The 20,339-nt window shown below is 39.3% G+C and overlaps 1 pseudogene; it reads right to left on the bottom strand.

Moving 5' to 3' along the window:
• Nucleotides 1–3,262: 3,262 nt before the first annotated feature.
• LOC122454192 lies at nucleotides 3,263–14,967 on the bottom strand (annotated as a pseudogene).
• Between the last annotated feature and the right edge of the window lie 5,372 nt (nucleotides 14,968–20,339).

The raw sequence follows: 20,339 nt of genomic DNA, 5'->3' as shown, positions 1-20,339 counted from the left end.
AACAGACTATTACTCAGTCATATAAAGGAATAAAGTTGGATTGCTTGTAGAGACGTGGATGGACCTAGAGACTGTCATATGAAGTGAAGTAAGTCAGAAAGAGAAAAATAAATTTTGTATTAATGCATACATGTGGAATCTAGAAAAATGGTACAGGTGATCATATTTGCAAAACAGAAGTAGAGACACAGACATAGAGAACAAACGTGAGGACACCAAAGGAGAAAGGGGGTTGGTGGGAGGAAATGAGGGATTTGATTGACATATATCCACTATTGATACTACGTATAAAATAGATAACTAATGAGGATATACAGTATGGCAGGGTCCCCAACATCTTGGATCTAATGCCTGATGATCTGATGTAAAATCAGGTGGAGCTGATATAATAATATAGAAGTAAATAAACAAATATGCAATAAATATCATGCACTTGAATCATCCTGAAACATACCCACCTCCCTGGTTGGTAGAAAATTTGTCTTCCAGAAATTGGTACCTGGTCGCAAAAAAGTAAAGCACAGTGCATAGCACGTGGAACAGTAATTAACGCACTGTTGACGGAAGTCCTAAAGGGAGGGATATATGTGTATGTATGGTGGGTTCATTTTGGTGTGCAGTAAAAAGTAACACTGTACAAAAAGATCTTCATGCCCCAGATAACCACGATGGTGTGATCACTCACCTGGAGCCAGACATCCTGGAATGTGAAGTCAAGTGGGCCTTAGGAAGTATTGCTATGAAAAAAGATAGTGGAGGTGATGGATTTCCAGCTGAGCTATTTCAAATCCTAAAAATGATGCTGTGAAAGTGCTGCACTCAATATGCCATCAAATTTGGAAAATTCAGCAGTGGCCACAGGACTGGAAAAGGTTCATTTTCATTCCAATCCCAAAGAAAGGCATGCCAAAGAATGCTCAAACTACCACACAATTGCACTCATCTCACAACACTAGCAAAATAATGCTCAAAATTCTCCAAGCCAGATTTCAACAGCACGTGAACCAAGAACATCCAGATGTTCAAGTTGTACTTAGAAAAGGCAGAGGAACCAGAGATCAAATTGCCAACATCTGTTGCATTATTGAAAAAGCAAGAGAATTGCAGAAGAGCATCTACTTCTGCTTTATTGACTATGCCAAAGCCTTTGACTGTGTGGATCACAACAAACTGGAAAATTCTTCAAGAGATGGGAATACTGGACCACCTGACCTGCCTCCTGTGAAATCTGTATGCAGGTCAAGAAGCAACAGTTAGAACTGGACATGGAACAATGGACTGATTCCAAATTGGGAAAGGAGTACGTCAAGGCTGTATATTGCCACCCAGCTTATTTAACTTATGTACAAATTACATCATGTGAAATGCTGAGCTGGATGAAGCAAAAGTTGGAATCAAGATTGCAAGAAGAAATATCAATAACCTCAGATACGCAGATGACATCACCCTTATGGCAAAAAGCGAAGAAGAACTAAAGAGCCCCTTGATGAAAGTGAAAGAGGAGAGTGAAAAAGTTGATTTAAAACTCAACATTCAGAAAACAAAGATTATGGCATCCAGTCCCATCACTTCATGGCAAATAGATGGGGAAACAGTGGAAGCAGTAAGAGACTATTTTCTTAGGCTCTCAAATCACTGCAGATGGTGACTGCAGCCATGAAATTAAAAGACTCGTGCTCCTTGGAAGAAAAGCTATGATGAACCTTGAAAGCTTGTGAAAAAGCAGAGATGATACTTTGCCAACAAAGGTCTGTCTAGTCAAAGCTATGGTTTTTCCAGTAGTCATGTATGGATGTGAGAGCTGGACTATAAAGAAAGCTAAGCGCCAAAGAATTGATGCTTTTGAACTGTGGTGTTGGAGAAGACTCTTGAGAGTCTCTTGGACTGCAAGGAGATCAAACCAGTCAATCCCAAAGGTAATCAGTGCTGAATATTCATTGGAAGGACTGATGCTGAAGCTGAGGTCACAGCACTTTGGCCATCTGATACGAAGAACTGACTTACAGAAAAAACCATGATGCTGGGAAAGATTGAAAGCAGGAGGAGAAGGTGACAACATAGGATGAGATGGTTGGATGGCATCACTGACTCGATGGACATGAGTTTGAGTAAATTCCAGGAGTTGGTGATGGAAAGGGAAGCCTGGTGTGCTGCAGTCCATGGGTTTGCAAAGAGTCGGACACAACTGAGCAACTGAACTGAACTGAGAAACTAACACAACATTATAAAGCAATTATGCTCCAATAAAATTTAATTAAAAAAAAAAGCAGGGATAAAATTAAAATGAAAAGGACTTTGCAGTGATGGGGAAGAGTTCAATTCCCTTCCCGAAATTACTTTAGTATTAGGTCTTTGATATAAGAGTCCAGAGAACGCATTTTAATCAATGCTCGGCCACAAAACATAAAACAAAAAATAGAGGCTGTGGAAGAAGCAGAAGACTTTAGAAATAATGACTAAAACTTTTTGGAGGTGAGATAAGGCACAGAGGGCGATGGATGAAAGCTCCCCAATTAGAAATCATTCCCCTTAGCTGGTTTGGGCTTTTATCCATAGTGCATCACTGTCTCTTAAAATGAGACTTTTCATTAGAATATAATTATTTTACAATGCTGTGTTAGCTTCTGCTGTACAATGAAGTGAATCAGCTATAAGTATATATATATATATATATATATATATATATATATGTATATATATCTCCCCTCCCTCCTGAGCCTCCCGCCTACCTCCCTCCCCAACAGACTCCCCTAGGTCATCACCGAGTGCCGAGCTCAGTTCCCTGTGCTATATAGCAGCTTCCCACTAGCTATCCATTTTACACATGGTTGTGTATTTATGTCAAAGCTAACACACCAGTCAGAATGATCACCATGAAAAAATCTACAAGCAAGAAATGCTGGAAAAGGTGTGGAGGAAAGGGGACCCTTCTGCACTATTGGTGGGAACGTAAATTGATACAGCCACCATGAAGAACGGTATATGGCAGTTCCTTAAAAAACTGAAAAATAGAACTACCATATGATCCAGTGATCCGACTCCTGAGGACATGCCCTGAGACAGCTTTTCTTTAGGTATAAGTTTTCTCAGTTATGGAATGAGGAGGCTAGACATGAACTTTTGTAAAATTCACAAAAATTAGAATTCTTAGTGTGTGTTCACTTTGTACCACAAAATGTGCATGGAGCCACTATGACAATATATACAGTTAAAATGACAGAGATCTGAAATGGAAATTAAAGAGATGGAGGGGGATGGCAGGTCAACTGGAAGAACATATTACTTTATTTCTGGCAGTTTTAGTTCTTTTTGGCAGATCCATCTATTTTCTGAAGAACAGGTATCAGAAATAAATTGTGTCTTTGATATGCAAACACAGTTGTCTTCTTTAGCATCACCATAAACTGGTAATCTGCAGAGCAAAAGAAAAGACTCTCTTTAGTGTTTGTGACTTTCTCACATAATTCTCCTCATCCAGCCAGTATTTTCTGTAACTTTCAGGAAACAACGAGATGTTCAGTTATTAAGCATTGGGTAAGTAAATGGACTGAGGAGCCTGGCAGGCTACAGTCCACGGGGTCACAAAGAGTCAGACATGACTGAGCGACTTCACTTTCAAGTAAACAGTCTAATGGCAAAAAGTGAAGAGGAACTAAAAAGCATCTGAAAGAGGGTGAAAGAGGAGAGTGAAAAAGTTGGCTTAAAACTCAACATTCAAAAGTTAAGATTTTAGCATCCAGTTCCATCACTTCACGGCAAATAGCAGGGCAAAAAATGCAAACAGTGACAGATTTTGTTTTCTTGGGCTCCAAAATCTTTGCAGACAACGAGTGAAGACATGAAATTAAAAGACACTTGCTTCAGGGAATGGCTACCCACTCCATTATTCTTGTCTGGAGAAATCCATTTCTGTGGACAGAGAAACCTGGCAGGATACACCCATAGAGTGGGAAAGACTCAGATAGGACTGAGGGACTAACACTTTCACTTTCACTTTTTTTCACTTGTTCTTGGAAGGAAAGCTATGATAAACATAGACAGCATATTCAAAAGCAAAGACATCACTTTGCCAGCAAATGTCAGGATAGTCAATGCTATGGTTTTTCCATTACTCATATACTGATGTGAAATTTATACCATAAAGAGACTAAGTGCCGAAGAATTGATGCTTTCAAATCGTGGTGCTGGAGAAGATTCTTGAGAGTCCCTTGGACTGCATGCAAATCAAGCCAGTCAATTCTAAAAGAAATCAACCCTGAATATTCCTTGGAAGGACTGATGCTGAAGCTTTGGAAGGACTGATGCTCTAATACATTGGCCACCTGATGGGAAAAGCTAACTCTTTGGAAAAGACCCTGATGCTGGGAAAGACTGAGGCCAAAGGAGAAGGGGGAGGCAGAGGATGAGATGGTTAGATAGTGTCACTGACTCAAATGGACGTGAATTTGAGCAAACTGGGAGATGCTGGAAGACAGAGAAACCAGGGGAACTGCAGTCCATGGGGGTCACGAAGAGTTGGACACGACTTAGCAACTGAACAATAACTACACAGTCAGTCACAGATATAAACTTTTAATAGAAAGCTAATATAAACATCTGGAACTTGCAAGTTCATCTTCACTGGAAGAGAAGCATTCTAAATAGAAATTTCATCATGATATATACAAAATGAAGCTTTGAAAATTGGAAACTGAATCTCCTATTAACATGTCACATGAAAAATTCTTGTTTTCACTGAACTTTAATTTTCATAAATACTTCTCAGACTATACTGCTTCTTTTGAAAATTTCTAAACTAAATTAAAACTATAAATCTCAGTCTTCAATAGCAATGTTACTATCTTGCCTTGCAAACCTGATACAAATTGAATATTCAAATTAGCTTATCAAATACTCACATATTAGAATTTAAAAAGGATCCATTTATCCACTTCCAGTTCTTCTCTGATAATGTAAGATTTAATCCAATCCAAAACAGAATTCCTTCTTTGTTTATCAGATTTTGTATGAGTCTCTGTAAATGAAACAGAAGAAATGACTGAATATTGAAACCGTTTATCTATTGCTGGTTTGCGTTATTCTATTCATCCTCTGAAACCCAGTTCAAATATCACTTCCTCTATGAAGCCTTTCCTGACACCCCATTGGAGTTAATTATTCCTTACTTGTGATATTTCTATTCCATTCATTTATATATCCAAATATTTATATTTATATTTTGTATTCATTAAATAATATTTATTTTGCTTATATGTCCATTTAGTCTCTTGGATTGTGAGCTCCTTGAAGTCAAGGTTAATACTTCCATCTTCATAGAACCCTCAAGACTAGAGCACAAAAATCTTGATATGGTTAGAAGCCAGTGCTGAGTTGTATTAAAGTATTTTACTTATTAATAATTATTTACCAATTCTTCCTGATCTTGAATAAGCAGTAGACTGGATTCTCTTGTGGAACAGTCAGCTAGACTATCACTCCAAGGTTTGGAAGTTTCATGAAAATACAAACATTTATTTTGGATTTGTTGCCAGTGCATTGGGCACGTTAACAGAACTGGTTTCTCTAAAGTAAGAAAGAAGAGAGAAAATAAAAATAAAGTAAGAAAGAGGAAGAAAAGAAATGAATGCTATATTTTTAACCTGTCCCCGCCCCACTAACACTAACCACACATACACAGTTCAGTTCAGTTCAGTCGCTCAGTCGTGTCCGACTCTTTGCGACCCCGTGGACTGCAGCATGCCAGGCCTCCCTGTCCATCAACAACTCCCGAAGTTTACTCAAACTCATGCCCATTGAGTCGGTGATGCCATCCAACCATCTCATCCTTTGTCGCTCCCTTCTTCTCCTACTTTCAAACTTTCCTAGCATCAGGGTCTTTTCAAATGAGTCAGCTCTTCGCATCAGGTGGCGAAAGTATTGGAGTTTCAGCTTCAACATCAGTCCTTCCAGTGACTATTCAGGACTGATTTCCTTTAGGATGGACTGGTTGGATGTCATACAAGTCATTATAAATTCAGTAAAGAGTCTGATCATCATTGTGAGAACAATTCATGAATTTAATATAACTGAGGGTTTTGAGACCACTGTTCATTCTGCTATTAAGATTTGAAAATTAGTGATCAGCTAAAACACTGACAGACGGAATAACTTGTTCAAGTCCACACAAGCCGGTGGTGATAGAGCCAAAACTCTTTTTGAGATTCCTTAAATTCCATATCTTTGCTCTTCCTAATCCATGGACAACTATATCAAACTCTCTTAAAAAAAAGTCTACTTGTAACAACATGTAAAATGAAAAGCAAATAATAATTCATAGCCACAATTTATGGGAAATATCATGGAGAAAAGTTATTAGGAAATTTCTAACTGCTAAATTATATATTTGCCTAATAATGAGATTTATTGGATAGAATTTTTTGAGGGATATTCTCAGTTTCTTAAAAGTTTTCTTCTGTACAAACGTATATAATAAATGATCACATTCTGCTACAGTCTCTCAACAACAGAGTATTAACACATACTGCTTAGTAAGTATAAGGACAAGATCAATATCTTAATGATTAATAAATAGATATTAAAGAATTCATTTCATGTTTGTGTTCCATTCATTAGCTTCAGTCAAAGGTTAGCTGCCTGACATATTAAAATCACCAAATATCTCACTTAATGTATATCTTATTTTATAGCTTGGATTTTGACTAATAATTATTGACTCTCCTAGCCGAAGTACTCATAAGGCAGTATTATCTGGTAGTTAAGATCATAGGATCTGACGATAGACCACTGAAGTACAATTCTCAGTGTTACCCCTTAGCACATGTATGATCCCAAATGAGTTGCTTAACTTTTCCATGCCTCAGCTTTGTCAAATATAAAATCAGAGTGATAAAACTAATCTTAACATATGGGTTGTAATGAGCCTTAATGAAAATAATACAATGATAACTATCAAATTTTAGCTATTAGTCTTAGAAAATTCAAGCCACAAAATATACCTGTTGCTTCCTTCCTGTTCTCTTGAGCATCCATGCTGGTTTTTTCTATTGATGTGTTTTGTCTTATGAATATCACTGGTAAATAAAGAAACACCGTTAAGATAAAATGCTGAAAGGTGCAATGAAATGGATATGCTAAACTTATCATTTCAGGAAATTGTCATCTCAGTACTATCTCAACAAGCTTGGAATGAACAGAAGATAAGAGCAATAGCAATGTAGTAACAGTGGTCTGCTTAGAAGACAAAATAAACAAACACAGAGAAACATTGAGTTACTTGCATCTAATATATAAGTAATCTGGAGAAGGGAATGGCAACCCACTACAGTATTCTTGCCTGGAGAATCCCATGAACAGAGGAGCCTGGAGGACTATGGTCCCTAAGATCTCAAAGAGTCAGACATGACTGAAGTGACTTAGCATGCACACACACACTATATAAGTAAACTCCCAGGTGTTACTTAAATTCTTAAATTGCTTACACTCCTATCTACATGTTCCATTTTCAGAAAGAGTATAATTGTGTCTGTCAATGGGAGACATTGCCTAGGACAATCTGGACTTTAGTAGGCACCTAAGAAACTGTACGGATGTCCCAGGAAGTCCAGTGGTTAAGACTTCACCTTCCAATGCAGAGAATGCTGGTTTTATCCCTGGTAGGGGAGCTAAGATCCGACATACCCTGGGACCAAAAAACAAAAACAAAAACAAAACAAAACAAAAAAACCCCAGAACATAAAAACAGCAGAAGCAGTATTGTAACAAATTCAATAGACTTTAAAAATGGTCCACATTAAAAAAAAAAAAAAAGAAAAAGAAACTCTAAGCAATTGTAAACTTATTTTCTTTGTTATTATCAAGCTTTTATCATAATTGCAATTTTAAAAAAAGTTCTTGGAGCACATGTAAATCCCTTATGAAGATTCTCAGAACAATTAGAAAGAAAAATATGAAAGCCTAGGGTTTGCAAAGTGGATATGGGCTGGGCACTATTAGAGCACTGTTTTGTAACTGTTTTTATTTCATGAGTCTTCTGCTAAGTGTGGGGTGGCCAAAGCTGTTAACATACTTTACTATTTATGGCAGAAAGTGAATAAGTAGAACAAGAAATACATGATCTTGCATCACTTACCTGAAACACTCAATCCAATCACAGTCAAGGCAAGAAGTACAATCACAGCACAACCAAATTTCAGGGCAAAGTTATGCCAACGTGGACCCTGACAATGATCTGAGACGTTAAGAAAATATGCTTGGTTAACTCAGTTGAGTTCATCTGGTACAAAAAGCAAAGGGTATTTGGATCACATAAGAAAGATCTAGATTCTGGTTGGGGATTAGGGGCAGGAGAGAACATTTGTCAGTTATCTTAAAGTAGGGTCCTAAGGACTTTCCTGGTGGTCCAGTGGTGAGGAATTTTCCTGCCAATGCAGGGGACACAGGTTCAATCCCTGATCCAGGAAGACCCCCACCTGCCGTGGCAGGGTAACTAAGCCTGTGGGCCACAAGTATTGAAACTTAGACCCTGTGCTCCACAACAAGAGAAGCCACTGCAATGAGAAGCAACTAGAGAGCGGCTCCCACTCACTACGACTAGAGAAAGCCCACGGAGCAACAAAGATCCAGCATAGCCAAAAATAAATAAAAATTAATTAATCAATTAAAAAAAATGTTTCAGAGCGACCTGCAAGTCCATTTATTTCTACTTTAGTTTTTTTATACTCCCCCAGGTGACTGAGTTGTGTGTCCCAGTTTTCAGCCAACTACTAATGATCTCTCCTGTTAAGACGTTGACATCTGTAGAAGAGTTAGCTCCTTCTCAAACATCCTTGTGGGGATGGAACTTACCATAGCTAAATGTGATAAAAGATTAAGGTAGGAAACAGAATGGATTAAATTTCAGATAGTGACACCTGGATAATCATCTGGAGGAGGGAGAGAAAAGATAACACCTAATTTTGTTGATTTGGTTCTTCTCCCTTTCTTAATGAGTCTTGCTAACGGTTTGTCAATTTTGTTTATTTTTTCAAAAAACCAGCTTTTAGCTTTGTTGATTTTTGCTATGGTCTCTTTAGTTTCTTTTGCATTTATTTCTGCCCTAATTTTTAAGATTTCTTTCCTTATACTAACCCTGGGGTTCTTCATTTCTTCCTTCTCTAGTTGCTTTAGGTGTAGAGTTAGGTTATTTATTTGACTTTTTTCTTGTTTCTTGAGGTAAGCCTGTAATGCTATGAACCTTCCCCTTAGCACTGCTTTTACAGTGTCCCATAGGTTTTGGGTTGTTGTGTTTTCATTTTCATTCATTTCTATGCATATTTTGATTTCTTTTTTGATTTCTTCTATGATTTGTTGGTTAATCAGAAGTGTGTTATTTAGCCTCCATATGTTTGAATTTTTAATAGTTTTTCTCCTATAATTGAGATATAATCTTACTTCATTGTGGTCTGAAAAGATGACTGGAATGATTTCAATTTTTTTGAATTTCCCAAGGCTAGATTTATGGCCCAGGATGTGATCTATTCTGGAGAAGGTTCCATGTGCACTTGAGAAAAAGGTGAAATTGATTGTTTTGGGGTGAAATGTCCTATAGATATCAATTAGGTCTAGCTGGCCCATTGTGTCATTTAAAGTTTGTGTTTCCTTGTTAATTTTGTGTTTAGTTGATCTATCCAGTTGTGAGTGGGGTATTAAAGTCTCCCACTATTATTGTGTTATCGTTAACTTCCCCTTTCATACTTGTTAGCATTTGCCTTACATATTGCGGTGCTCCTATGTTGGGTGCATATATATTTATAATTGTTACATCTTCTTCTTTGATTGATCCTTTGATCATTCTGTAGTGTCCTTCTTTGTCTCTTTTCACAGCCTTTATTTTAAAGTCTATTTTATCTGATATGAGTATTGTGACTTCTGCTTTCTTTTGGTCTCCGTTTGCGTGAAATATTTTTTCCAGCCCTTCACTTTCAGTCTGTATGTATCCCTTGTTTTGAGGTGGGTCTCTTGTAGACAGCATATATAGGGGTCTTGTTTTTGTATCCATTCATCCAGTCTTTGTCTTTTGGTTGGGACATTCATCCCATTTACATTTAAGGTAATTATTGATAGGTATGGTCCCGTTGCCATTTACTTTGTTATTTTGGGTTCGTGTTTATACAACCTTTCTGTGTTTCCTGTCTAGAGAAGATCCTTTAGCATTTGTTGAAGAGCTGGTTTGGTAGTGCTGAACGGAAATGGAGAGATCACAACAGACAACACTGAAATACAAAGGATCATAAGAGACTACTACCAGCAGCTCTATGCCAATAAAATGGACAACTTGGAAGAAATGGACAAATTCCTAGAAAAGTATAACTTTCCAAAACTGAACCACAAAGAAATAGAAGATCTTAACAGACCCATCACAAGCAAGGAAATTGAAACTGTAATCAGAAATCTTCCAGCAAACAAAAGCCCAGGACCAGATGAAATCTAACAAAATTCTTCACAGCTGAATTCTACAAAAAATTTAGAGAAGAGCTAACACCCATCTTGCTCAAACTTTTCCAGAAAATTGCAGAAGAAGGTAAACTTCCAAACTCATTCCATGAGGTCACCATCACTCTAATTCCAAAAACAGACAAAGATGCCACACAAAAGAAAACTACAGGCCAATATCACTGATGAACATAGATGCAAAAATCTTAACAAAATTCTAGCAAACAGAATCCAACAACATATTTAAAAAATCATACATCATGACCAAGTGGGCTTAACCCCAGGAATGCAAAGATTCTTTAATATCTGCAAATCAATCAATGTTAAAAAATTAACAAATTGAAAGATAAAAACCATATGATTATCTCAAAGATGCAGAGAAAGCCTTTGACAAAATTCAACACTCATTTATGATTAAAACTCTCCAGAAAGCAGGAATAGAAGGAACATACCTCAACATAATAAAAGCTATATATGACAAACCCACAGCAAGCATTACCCTCAATGGTGAAAAATTGAAAGCATTTCCCCTGAAATCAGGAACAAGACAAGGGTGCCCACTCTCACCACTACTATTCAACATCAGTTGTTGGAAATTTTGGCCACAGCAATCAGAGCAGAAAAAGAAGTAAAAGGAATCCAGATAGGAAAAGAAGAAGTGAAACTCTCACTGTTTGCAGATGACATGATCCTCTACATAGAAAACCCTAAAGACTCTACCAGAAAATTACTAGAGCTAATCAATGAATATAGTAAAGTTGCAGGATATAAAATTAACACACAGAAATCCCTTGCATTCCTATATACTAACAATGAAAAAACAGAAAGAGAAATTAAGGAAACAATACCATTCACCATTGCAACAAAAAGAATAAAATACTTAGGAGTATATCTACCTAAAGAAACAAAAGACCTATACATAGAAAACTATAAAACACTGATGAAAGAAATCAAAGAGGACACAAACAGATGGAGAAACATACCGTGTTCATGGATTGGAAGAATCATATTGCAAAATGGCTATTCTACCCAAAGCAATCTATAGATTTCAATGCAATCCCTATCAAGCTACCAACTGTTATTTCACAGAACTAGACCAAAGATTTCACAATTTGGTATGGAAATTTACAAAAAACCTCGAATAGCCAAAGTAATCTGGAGAAAGAAGAATGGAACTGGAGAATCAACCTGCCTGGCTCAGATCTACTACAAAGCCACAGTCATCAAGACAGTGTGGTACTGCACAAAGACAGAAATATAGATCAATGGAACAGAATAGCAAGCCCAGAGATAAATCCACGAACCTATGGACACCTTATCTTTGACAAAGGAGGCAAGGATATACAATGGAAAAAAGACAACCTCTTTAACAAGTGGTGCTGGGAAAACTGGTCAACCACTTGTAAAAGAATGAAACTAGAACACTTTCTAACACCATACACAAAAATAAACTCAAAATGGATTAAAGATCTAAATGTAAGACCAGAAACTATAAAACTCCTAGAGGAGAACATAGGCAAAACACTCTCCGACATAAATCACAGCAAGATCCTCTATGACCCACCTCCCAGAATATTGGAAATAAAAGCAAAACTAAACAAATGGGACTAATGAAACTTAAAAGCTTTTGCACTACAAAGGAAACTATAAGTAAGGTGAAAAGACAGCCCTCAGATTGGGAGAAAATAATAGCAAATGAAGAAACAGACAAAGGATTAATCTCAAAAATATACAAGCAACTCCTGCAGCTCAATTCCAGAAAAATAAATGACCCAATCAAAAAATGGGCCAAAGAACTAAACAGACATTTCTCCAAAGAAGACATACAGATGGCTAACAAAACACATGAAAAGATGCTCAACATCACTCATTATTAGAGAAATGCAAATCAAAACCACAATGAGGTACCATTACACGCCAGTCAGGATGGCTGCTATCCAAAAGTCTACAAGCAATAAATGCTGGAGAGGGTGTGGAGAAAAGGGAACCCTCTTACACTGTTGGTGGGAATGCAAACTAGTACAGCCACTATGGAGAACAGTGTGGAGATTTCTTAAAAAACTGGAAATAGAACTGCCATATGACCCAGCAATCCCACTTCTGGGCATACACACTGAGGAAACCAGATCTGAAAGAGACACGTGCACCCCAATGTTCATCGCAGCACTGTTTATAATAGCCAGGACATGGAAGCAACCTAGATGCCCATCAGCAGATGAATGGATAAGGAAGCTGTGGTACATATACACCATGGAATATTACTCAGCCATTAAAAAGAATTCATTTGAATCAGTTCTAATGAGATGGATGAAACTGGAGCCCATTATACAGAGTGAAGTAAGCCAGAAAGATAAAGAACATTACAGCATACTAACACATATATATGGAATTTAGAAAGATGTAACGATAACCCTATATGCAAAACAGAAAAAGAGACACAGAAATACAGAACAGACTTTTGAACTCTGTGGGAGAAGGTGAGGGTGGGATGTTTCAAAAGAACAGCATGTATACTATCTATGGTGAAACAGATCACCAGCCCAGGTGGGATGCATGAGACAAGTGCTCGGGCCTGGTGCACTGGGAAGACCCAGAGGAATCGGGTGGAGAGGGAGGTGGGAGGGGGGATGGGGATGGGGAATACGTGTAACTCCATGGCTGATTCATATCAATGTATGACAAAACCCACTGAAATGTTGTGAAGTAATTAGCTCCAACTAATAAAAAAAAAAAAAAAAAAAAAAAAAAAAAAAGTCCTTGCTTATGGCAGCATGGTTACTAAGTAGACAAGACTAGACAAGGCTAATCTGACAACAGTCTCAGCATCTTTCCAAGGCTAGAGCTTTAATACTGTTCCTCCTTTGAAGCACCTGTAACAAGGGCAGAGTGTGAGCAAAGGTGGGGGAGGCAGTGAGGCGGTCCAGAGCTTTAGAGGGCCAGAAAGTGCTTTTGAGCATTAGCTCTAGATACAAAGTTTCTTCATGATCTCATGTCATGTTTGAAATACAAACACATTTTACATCTGTTCCTTAATGTATCTGTATTCTTTCCATTTGGGTCAAATAACATACTACAAGAGGATGTGCTATTTATTTTGGGTTGTTTTTTGTTTGTTTGTTTGTTTGTTTGGCTTTTGCTTTTTTTAAATTGGAGTATAACCACTTTGATCCCTGGGTGGGGAAATCCCCTGGAGAAAGAAGTGGCAACCTACTCCAGTATTCTTGCTGGAAAATCCCTTGGACAAAGGAGCCTGGTGGGCTACAGTCCATGGAGTCGCAAAGAGTCGGACACGACTGAGCAGCTAACTAGTACTACTCGAATTGCTTTACAATGCTGTGTTAGTTTCTACTGTACGATCAAGTGAACAAGCTATATTATACACATAACCCCTCCCTCTTGGACCTGCCTCCCACCTACCCTCCCCCATCCTCCATCTATGTCATCACAGAGAACCAATGTATCATTTTTTCAGCTTAATTTTGCCTGTGCGTGTGCTAAGTCGCTTCAGTTGTGTCCAACAATTTTGCAACCCCACCAGCTTCCTCTGTCCATGGGATTCTCCAGGCAAGAATACTGGGGTGGGTTGCCATGCCCTCCTCCAGGGGATCTTTCCAACCCAGGGATCAAACCCACATCTCCTGAGACCCCTGCATTGCAGGCAGATTCTTTACCACTGAGTTACCATCTACCACACCCCAAATGCACTGAGTACCCCAGTTTAGTAAACAGGGCCAGAAGCCCTGCAGAATTAACTAGCAGAACCAGAGCCAGCAGTGACTTGAAGACCCACCAGGGCTACAGACCATTATAGTCTACATCAAATGCACAATTTTTAAGATACATAAAGATGATTACAATATTTTTTACATCTCAATAAGCAAGCATGTAGTATAAAATGGTATTCAAGTATCACACATTCAGTTTACTTAGTGTAATTTTCAAGATGTTGTGCACATCTGGAGATAAAATAGTGCAATCTAAGAAAACTGGGGATGGCATGATCCAAGAATGAAGTTATTATCATTGAACACAAATCAGTGGATTACTGAGACAAGTTTTCCTTTACTGCATAATGTCATTTTTCATTAAGAGTAAAATGCAACGTTATTGCTCTGGAATTTATCACAAAGATGCTTCCAAGGGTTGATGTCTCTGCTCTCTTCTAATCATAAACTGTTACATATGGGTTTCTGGGGTTCTATGGATCACACATGGAAAGAACTCTCCCTTGCCTTGTCTTTCAGTCTTTGTGTAATTGCAGGGAGTACTTATCAATTTTTAGCTCATCTGTAATGGAGAGACCCCCTTCCCTGACTTTTCCCTAAAGGACTCTATTTATACCGCACCTGGTATTTCACCCAATCTCCAAGGAGAAGGATGAACTTGGAAAGAGTCTTTCCTCAACCCATTCATCATGCTTGCAAATGGCTGGCGTCAGTCCACATTATTTCCCTCACATTCCAACACATGTTGCTCCAAGGCATCTTTCCGTACCATGTAGGAAAGGGCTCCACACGCCAAGAAACAACCAAGGAATCTGATACTCAATCCAAAGACCTTTGAAGAAGATGCTGATGTTGGTTCACTTGAACTCAAAGCTTCTAGAAATGAATCTGGGTGAGAGTTAGCAGTGGATTTAGAAGGAAGATGCAGAGCTGTCCTTCCAGGGCCCATGTCAAGGGAGGTGGTTGGGGGTAAGGCTTGTTTCATCTGCAAACCATTTGAGGAAGCAACTGACAAGGCAGTTCTTTTTAAATGCTTTCCTGTGGCCTCTAACCCTCTGCTGCTTCCCTCTGTTCACTTCCTCCACCTCCTTATTTCTGTCCTTTAAAAGGACTGATGATGCAAATCACTTCAGCCCCCACTTGCTCCATGGCCCTGGGTCCGGCTGGCCTTATCTGTCTTCCCCTTTGCTGGAACTGCCTGTCTCTAACATCTCCTTTCCCAGGTCTACCCTTCCTGCTGCCGCCAGAGCAAACTCAGCAAAGCACAGATCTGGTCCAGTCCCTCTCCTAATTAAATGTCTCAGAGGCTTCCCATGCCTGCAGGACAGGTCCTTTTCATAGGACCTGGGTTATATTTCTCTTCCGTCTCCTGTGGTTCCCTGCTGCCTGTACTCCAGGCCCTACCCTCCCTCCACCTCACCCGTGTACCTCCTGGCCTCTTCAAATGTAGCCCGCCCCCCTTCTCTCTGCCTGTTTGGCTTATGCGTGAATTCTTCACGATTCAGCTCCCCTCTCTCCAACCTCCTCACTCCACCCCAGCTCCACTCAGAGAACCTCAAACGGAGCTCTAACTTAGCAAGTATATTTTAACTTCGTTTGTTCTACCACCTCTCCCCGGGTCCCACCATCCCACAGAAGATAAAAACTGGGTCTTCCTTTAAAATCCCCTCCCTAAAGGGCACTAACTCCCCTACACATCCAATCGACCCTGCCTTGAAGAAGCCGCAAGACTGGGAGCTGAGAGGTGCTGTAAGAGGCGCTCAGGATGGGACCCAGGAGCAACACTGGGGCCTGTCCAACACAGCTGCAGCAGAAACTGCGTGTGCTGAGGGCACACGGCAAGGGCGTAAGATGTCTTTGCTGCAGCCACTCAGATCTGAGTAACCATGGAAACTCAGAGCCGCAGAGGCCCTGGCCCCAGCCTCTCACATAGGGCGAGGATGCTTTCCCAGATCACTGACAACGGGCAACTTCCCGTCCTCTCCTCCCTTGACCTAGCGAAGTGTTATTATCACTAGACAGCTCACTGCTTGGCATCTCTGCCTGCCTGACTGCTCATTCACTAAATGGTGTCTGACTCTTTGTGACCCCACAGACTGCAGCCCACCAGACTCCTCTGTTTAAGGGATTTCCCAGGCAAAAATACTGGAGTGGATTGCCATTTCCTTCTCCAGGGGATCTTCCCCACCCAGGGATCAAATCCACATCTCCTGCTTTGGCAGGCAGATTCTTCATAACTTTTCATCAAACAAATTGATCTCATCTTAATAATATTTAAAAATTAAATAAAGTAACACTGCATGCATGCTAAGTCGCTTCAGTCATGTCCAACTCTTTGTGACCCACTGAACTATAGCTCACCAGGCTCCTCTGTCCATGGGATTCTCCAGGCAAGAACACTGGAGCGGGTTGCCGTTTCCTTCTCCAGGGGATCTTCCTGACCCAGGGATTGAACTCGTGTCTCTTACGTCTCTTGCATTGGCAGGCGGGTTCTTTACCACTAGCGCCACCTGGGAAACCTCAAATGCTTAGTATATGCCAAGTACTATAGTAAGAGCTTGGCATGTACCATTTAATCTTCATAAGTACCTTCTCTGGTAGATACAATCATCACCTCCATCTTTTAGGAGAAGACAGTAGCAGATGCTGCCTGTCCTTGCCCATCTGCTCCAGACCCCCCATTTTGGTGCAAGCTGGCAGACTCCCCTGTGCCCACATCTGCATCTCTGGGCCAGAGCTGAGTTTCCTGGACCATATTTGGCCAGAAGTGCCAGAGAATTAACACCCCCTTAGAAGCATCCTTCATCCAATGGCCAAGAGGACTGTTCCTCAAGTGGATTGGCTCTGCAGTGTGTGGTCTATATTGACTCTCAGAGTTCCCCAGTGGGGAAGTGAAGCTCTGGTCCCACAATAGTAACACACTTGGTAACTCCGCTTTCATTGGCCATCTTCCCTTCATCTGCTCACTTCCCCATCACCCTACCAGGGTTTCCTGAAGATCACCTCCCAATATTTGCATTGAAACTGGGTCTACTCCTGGACAGCCTACCAAAGACAGGGAGCCAAAGCAGAGATGTGGGGACACGCCCGGGCTGATGTCTCCCTCCAGCGCCCTCACTCGCCTCCACTAGCCCACGCTGCTTCCCCACCCAGGCTGCCCGCTGGAGGAAGAAACGCCACCTTCTCCTCCCTCTATAACCACACACGTGAAGACAGTCCAAGCAGCTCCTAACCTTTCTCCCGTGACTATTACAAACGTGGTTTCCATGCGCATCACCCACTCATGAGGCACCCTGTCTAGCTTCAAATTCTCCACTTAAAATTAAACATATGAATTTTTTTCTGCTTTAAACCTTTCATAATTCCATCCACATGTTTCTTGATCCTGTGTTATTGTAGAAGCAGAGAATTCTAGTAAGCTATTCAATTTTGACCCTATTTGAATATGAAAAAAATTCCTAGGACTATTTCTATGTTCAAAATAGCATCCAAATAAGCACAATGTTGAACTGATTACAGTGAATCTTATCAAATATGGCAATACCAGTAATTGCCATACTCAGTAATGAGTATGTTAATAAGTTCTTATAGATATATAGATATATATATAAAGATATATATCTTTAGCAAGATAGAAGTATTGAACATCTACTATTTATTCATTAACAAAATAACAATGAACACTCTAATGGACTCCTACTGTGCATCTTACTCAATGCACCCTCATCCAGAGGTCCTGGATTTTCTTCTGATATTACTTCTCTAGCATCATCTAAATTGGCTATAAATAAAAATTCAGGTCTCAGAGATGAACTCAACAGAAAGTGCTCCCAGAAGTAAGCACTTCAGAGCAGGTTGTCTAAAACATCTTTGATAAGTTTAAAGTTCTTGAACTGGAATCAATCTAGGAATCAATCTAGGTACAATGTGTGTATGTGTGTGTGTGTGTGTATGTGTGTGTATGTGTTAGCTCAGTCGTGTCTAACTCTTTGCAACCCCCGTGGACTGTAGTCCACCAGGCTCCTCTGTCCATGGGATTTTCTAATACTAAAGTGGGTTGCTGTTTCCTTCTCCAGGGGATCTTCCCAACCCAGGGATCAAACCCAGGTCTCCTGCAGTGCAGGCAGATTCTTTACCTTCTGAGCCACCAGGGAAGCCCCCAGGTACAACATAGTCAATGTAAAAAATTAATCACTTCAGGAATTATGTCACAGATTATGAGATGACAGTTTACAGAATATTAGGGTAAGAAGTACATTAGAGAACATCTATTTCAATTTCATCTTTTGCAGAAGTAAGATGATACAAACAGGTAGTAACATAATCAGAACTAGAACTTGGGTTTCTAAGCTCTCAATTCAATGCTTAATCTATTTATCATAATATGTCACATATCCTGAATAATTCACTTTTCATCCATTTACAATAGAGTATCTTTACATATGGAGTCACAAATTCATCTGCATGATAACCAGCACCTGGTTTGGTAAATGAAACTAATCAAATTTATGTCTCAGGAATTTAAAATTAGGACAAGAGACTGAGTCAGTGGAGAGAAACTGAACTGAGAATCTCTGCTAAATAGTATAGAATTATCACTAGATGCCATTTTGGGCCTATACAAAAAGATTAGTGTAAGTTACCACAGAGTCCCAAAAGGATAGAGAGTAGCCTGAGTTTCACTTTCCCAAAGTTTTTCTGAAGTCTGGTGACATTTGGACTTCATAAAGGTTATTTGTATTTTAAAGTAATATCCCTCAATGAGCTTACTTGAACCAGCTTAAGTAGATTTCCCTTCCTTGTAACAAAAGTCCCTGAGTAGAAGGCTCTTCCCTCTTTTTGCTTCTAAACTAAGCAATGATAAAGGTGAGTGTTGAATAATGGGATAATGAGAATGGCCTTTGGGATCAGCGCAAAGAATTGGAATAATGCAAGAGACTAAGTTTAGCCAAATGCCACCTGTGGTTAGAGAATGTCATTGTTGGGGGAAAAGAGGCTGATATCTCCAACTTCTTAAGTCAGTTTAAGGGTAGTCCCTTGAAATGACAAATATATAGGTTTTGAGTGGTGTGTTTTCTGCCCCCTTCCAAATCTAGACTTACCCTGGTCATTCTAAACCAAATTAACAAAGAAGCCTAATTTGTGAACATGAATTTTCACAAATTGAACTCTCATATGAATTTTCACAATGTGAACTCCCATATTTTCGGGGTGGGTCAGTACTTAAGTCTGGAGTAGGAAATAGCAACCCACTCCACTATTCTTGCCTGGAAAATTCCATGGATGGAGGCGTCCGGTGGATTACAGTCCATGGGGGTCGCCAGGGGTCAGATGTAACTGAGCACCTGACCACCATACACGTATGCACAGTACCTAAGTCAATAGGGCCTCTTCTTATTTCACACTGGTCTTACTGGTTTCCTGGACCCCTCAGACAGTCAATACACCTAAATATAATAAAGCATTTTAAAAGATCTCCTACCCAGTAGCATTAAACACAGTCGTATTGGCACTATTTGTTCTCAACCAGCATTCATTTTCCTACTTCTTTGTTGACAGAACCCTGATTATTCAGGGTTCTGTCAACAAGGGGACCCTATCACTAGCTCACTAGCTCAAAAAAAAAAAAAAAAAAAGATGAATTTAAGATAATCATGAAAATGCCATTCCCTTTTTCAGTGATTGGTACAGACATGTTCTTATCTAAATCTAGCCAATGAGATAATAGTAACTAATATTTATTGAATGATAGCTATGTGCCCTCCTCCAAGGATTTTACAGGAACTCATTCTTTTTTCTTTCAATACAATTCTATAATATAAGGTCTATATCTGTCCCTACATCATGTCTTCTTGAAAAGTGAGATAATTAATTTTCTTCATGGTTTAAGTCATTTTGATTTGAATTTTCTATTATTTGTCAGTACAAACATTGAAACTAATACTCCAACTGATTTGTTCTCTTCTCTTTAGAATCCCATTTCAACATGTATACAAAGATAGCAAATGGCAATTCTTTCCTTCCTAGTTCCTATAAGAGTTTTTTCAAAATTTTTTAATGTGGAACATTTTTAAAGTCTTTATTGAATTTGTTCCAATATTGTTTCTGTTTTTGGTTTTTGGCTACAAGGCATGTGGGATCTTA

This window comes from Cervus canadensis, chromosome 16 (genome assembly GCF_019320065.1).
Source record: "Cervus canadensis isolate Bull #8, Minnesota chromosome 16, ASM1932006v1, whole genome shotgun sequence".
Taxonomy (NCBI): domain Eukaryota; kingdom Metazoa; phylum Chordata; class Mammalia; order Artiodactyla; family Cervidae; genus Cervus; species Cervus canadensis.
This window is presented reverse-complemented; position numbering and strand designations above follow the sequence as displayed.